Below are 5,042 nucleotides of genomic sequence, written 5' to 3'. Positions count from 1 at the left end.
CAGTCTATTGTTCCATGTCCAGCTCTAACTGCTGCTTCTTGACCTGCAAACAGATTTCTCAGAAGGCAGATCAGGTGGTCTGTTATTCCCATCTCTTTAAGAATTTTCCACAGTTTATTGTGATCCACACAGTGAAAGGCTTTGGCAAAGAAGATGTAGATGTTTTTCTCGAACTTTTCTGCTTTTTTGATGATTCAATGGATGTTGGCAATTTGATCTTTGGTTCCTCTGCCTTTTCTAAATCCAGCTTGAACATCTGGAAGTTCTCAGTTCACGTACTGTTGAAGCCTGGCTTGGAGAATCTTGAGCATTACTTTGCTAGCGTGTGAGATGAGTGCCATTGTGCAGTAGTTAGAGCATTCTTTGGCATTGCCTTTCTACCTACAATAAGCTAAACTCCAAAATTTGAGGTCAAAATTACCAAGACTCTTCTCACTTCTGACACCAGTTCCAAGTTCAGAGAGTTCTCAGAATGACTCTTACACACTTGATAACTCACTACAAGGACTCACAGTTATGAGTTATTATAGGGAATAGATACAGACTAAAATCAGACAAAGACAGACATAGGGCAGATTCCGGGAGGGTTCCAAACATTATCCCATTATCTTCCCAGCATTGATATGTGAGAATTTTCGTAGAGCATTTATTGTTCACCAGGGAATTTCACTCAAGACTTAGGGTCAGAGTTTATACTGGGGCTTCATTTTGTACACATGATTGACTGATTAATTACCTTCATGCTTGGATTCAGCTTCAAGGTCAACTGATACTGAATGACCTAAATCATATGATGGTTCATTCTGGTTTTTTTGGCCTTCACTCCAAGATTATCAGGTATTGTTGGCTGTACCCTAAGATCTGGCATAGGCCTCCCCCTTTAACAAATGCACTTCTAGTAGGTATGCTATGTGTTACCTCTTAGAAGCTGAGGGCAAAAGGTACATTTCTCTTTTATTGTTGTTGTTGTTCAGTAGCTAAGTCATGTCCAACTCTTTGCGACCCCGTGGACTGTAGCACGCCAGGCTCCCCTGTCCTTCGCTATCTCCCAGAGTTTGCTCAGATTCATGAGTCACTGATGCTATCTAACCAATTCTTTACTGCCCTGTGCCTGAATTACCCACGCAGCCTTCAGCGTCTCCTTGTGAAGACAACATGGTACATTATTGTGGCCAGGGTACTTTGCCAAGTTACATAAACAAACTTAAATTTGTGGACCCAGGAAAGTTACCGCAACAGAATGGAGACAGGCTGACACACACAGACCAGATCTGACATCCTGTCAGCTGTTTCCCCAAGTGCTATGTTCCATCTCTCAAAGCCTGTTCCAGGCTTGGCAGGTTCTTACAGCACTAAGTTGAGAAAAAGCTCAGATGACAGTGAAAGTGAAGCATCAGGGCTGTAAACTGCTAATTGCCAATTCCATATGTTTGCAAGGCAAACAACAGTGAGGGATATTGGTGGTGAGAAAGCCCTGAGGTGTGTACTTACATAGCTAGTAGAAAAATGCAGTTATGTAAAATCATATCTCTCATTAATTCTCTCCTCATCCCCCAGTCAAGAATCTTTAACATAAAGAATTAGGATCTTTGGATTTAAATTCCAGGTCTCCTAAGCATTTGCTCTGTATTTTTTTTTTTTTTTTTTGATCTGCTTAATCATGTTTTTTTATTTGTTTGTTTGCTTTGGGGTATGATACTAATGAGCAAGGTGATACCATACTTTATAAAAATGCTTAACTTAAACTCTGAATGTAGATTGTGCTGTGTCCTGGACTCAGTCGTTCAGTCCTGTCCAACGGTGACCTCATGGACTGCAGCCCACCAGGCTTCTCTGTCCATGGGGATTCTCCAGGCAAGAAGACCAGAGTCAGCAGCCAGTCCCTCCTCCAGGGGATCTTCCAAAGCCAGGGATCCAACCCAGGTCTCCCATATTGCAGGTGAATTCTTCACCATCTGAGCCACCAGGGAAGCCCATGAATACTTGAGTAGGCAGCCTCTCTCTTCTCCAGGGGATTTTCCTGACCCAGGAATTGAACTGGGGTCTCCTGCGTTGCAGGCGGATTCTTTACCAGCTGAGCTACCAGGGAAGTCTGAACGTAGATTGCTTGAGTTCAAATCTAACTTCTGATCTTCACCAGCTGAGTAATTCTCAGCATGTTGTTCAATATTTCTGAGCCTCAGTTTTGTCATCTATAATAAGCCTAATTTATAAAGTCTTTGCCAATAGAAGAAACGTTCTAATATATGTTATCTACTATTATTATTATTATGAAAGCATTGGGGAGAAGTGGAAACCAGTTAGTTAAAACAATTTTGCAGTTAAATATGCCTAGGGCTTCCCTGGTGGCTCAGAGGTTAAAGCGTCTGCCTCCAATGTGGGAGACCCGGGTTCGATCCCCGGGCTGGGAAGATCCCCTGGAGAAGGAAATGGTAACCCACTCCAGTATTCTTGCCTGGAGAATCCCATGGACGGAGGAGCCTGGTGGGCTACAGTCCACAGGGTCACAAAGAGTCGGACACGACTGAGCGACTTCACTTTCACTCACTATGCCTAGTTTAAAATGGTTTGATTCCCTTCTCCAGGTGATCTTCTAGACCCAGAGATCAGACCTCGGTTTCCCGCACTGCAGGCAGATTCTGAGCCACCAAAGAAGCCCCTAATTTAAAATGGCTTGATGTTAGCTAAGTTTAAAATAAGCTTACTACTACAGATTGTGAGAAAACAAAAATTTATGACTAAAAATCTGAGCGTCTTTTTCACCAATTAGTATAAACAAACGGGATGGAAGACAAGACCAAACCGATGAAGTTCTTGCTAAATGGATGAATAATAGTTTTGCAAAGAATATATCACTATAGAGATGTAAAGTGTGATGGCCAATAGTATCATCCTTTCTCTAATATCCCTGGAGATTTCCATGGATGTGGGTCTCAAATAAGAAGAGCAGAATGGTACAGTTCTGTTCCCATGTTAATAACAGAACAGGGAACTGTTTGCATTTTTTTTTAAGTCCACAGTGGAAATAGAATTGAGAACATAATACAGGTAAAATGGGATGACTCCCAGGTAGTTAAACTTCTCAGTCTTTTTCTTTCTTTCTTTTTCAATTGGAAGTTGATGCTCATTAATCACTAACTTTTAGTCTCTCTTCTTTACCCCATTTTTGGTAAAAAACTGCTACTATCAATATAATCACTTTGCCAATTGTTCTTCAGTTTAAAATATGACTAGTAATAGTTTGTTGGCAAAAGTACATGTGTTCATTCATAAATATAGACAGTGATGATAATAATACATGATATAATATGTATGGTACATATATTTCATTTATATATTATCGCACATACATATAATAGGTTATATTATGTATATTTACAAATTATAGATTTATAAGTATGCATTGTTAAATAATATAACTTTCATTTTTATTGATTTTTAATATGATGTATACTGTACTCATATTTATTCTTTAATATTGCTCCTAGATAATCCTTTTATCCTCAAATTTTAGATGAAAGTACAGATATTCTGTAACGAAAAGAGATTTTTCTAGAGTCACACATAAAAATTGCAGAATTACTCATATGTGAATCCGGATATCTGACAAAGTGGTCCAGATCCTTGCCAGTATGCCATGTTGGTGATGATGAAGAAAAGCAAATTAAGGATAATTGCTGCCATATCTTAACTGTTTCTCTTGACTATTTAGCATATACCAAAACTCCTGACAAGTGTCAAACATGATGCTTAATGTTTTGCATCTGTTACCTGAGAAAATTAAAATAGTCTCAGAAAAATCAATTGATTTGCTCAAGTGTGCAGTTAGGGACTCCCCAGAAGTGACACGCCCTAAGACTCCTCTTCAACTGAAATGGTGTTTCTGTGGCTCTGAAGACATTCTGAGCATTTCTGGCACACTCTCTCAGGTGAAAAGTGTCCAAACTCCAGCCACATGAAAGATCATGGACCAAAACTAAGAAAACTCTAAAGTCTATAATTAACAACCCTTGATTGTATTGCTGATCTGATGCACTTTTTCACTCTCTCTGGGGCCTGAGTCAAGACATTTCATTCCTCTATACCTGGAATTTGTTACCAATAAGGAAGTAAACCAAATGTGCATTGCAGTACAACAATAAATGGCATTAAATATATTGCAACGTGGGCTTCCCAGGTGGCTCAGTGGTAAAGAACCTGCCTGCCAGTGCGTGATCCACAAGAAACACCTTGATCCTGGGTTGAGAAGATCCCCTGGAGGAGGGCATGGCAGCCCACTCCAGCATGCTTGCTGGGATGGCCCCATGAACAGAGGAGCCTGGCAGGCTGCAGTCCATAGGGTGGTGCAAAGTCAGACAGGACTGAGTGTACAGGTGCTCATTACAACACAGGGAAGCTCAGCAAAATTTGTACGATGGATGCTATTACAGCTTGACTGCCTTATTTTCAGAAAGGGTATTGCTGCACAGTAGAATGAAAGCAGCATATTATCTAAGAAGAAGCAGAAGAGCCTGAACCTAAAATCTTTCCTGACTTCATTTCTCACAAAATTTCATTTATTCTTATCTAGATGTATAATCTGGACCTCTGTAAAGGCTTTGTTAGCATTGATTTCCTATCGATTTGTCATATACCAATGCTCTCTAGCAATGTACTTGACATTTAGTTGTCATAAAAAAGAAAAATGAGGATTGGCAGATTACTGTCAACTTAACTTTTAACCAAACTGCTATGTAATTGAGCAGGAAAGCAATGTTAACATTACACATTTGATTCCAGTTCATGTGCTCAATGGGCTAACATTTTAGAGTGCCCACCCTTAAAATTCGAATGCATGTCAAATCAGTATGTAAATACCAGCAAATCTGAGGAGATCTGCAGTGTCTACATGTGCCATATGCTAATGAGCCCTATCCCAGGGAACTGGAGGATTTCCTTTCCCTGTGAAAGGTGAATCAGAGGATGCTTTTGGAAAGCAGATCAATTTAGGAAGTGGTTTGGAGACCCTGAGCTTTTAATAGATGTCAAGTGCCTAGACCAAG

At 40.1% G+C, this 5,042-nt stretch overlaps 1 non-coding gene across 1 annotated transcript; it reads left to right on the top strand.

Moving 5' to 3' along the window:
* Positions 1 to 2,339: 2,339 nt before the first annotated feature.
* On the top strand, positions 2,340 to 2,411 carry TRNAW-CCA (transfer RNA tryptophan (anticodon CCA)). Its single transcript has one exon. It is a non-coding gene; the product is annotated as a tRNA-Trp (tRNA).
* Positions 2,412 to 5,042: the final 2,631 nt, after the last annotated feature.

The sequence above is a fragment of the Dama dama genome, chromosome 12 (genome assembly GCF_033118175.1).
Source record: "Dama dama isolate Ldn47 chromosome 12, ASM3311817v1, whole genome shotgun sequence".
In the NCBI taxonomy this organism is placed as follows: domain Eukaryota; kingdom Metazoa; phylum Chordata; class Mammalia; order Artiodactyla; family Cervidae; genus Dama; species Dama dama.
Note: the sequence above shows the minus strand (reverse complement) of the source record. Positions and strands in the feature narration are given on the sequence as shown.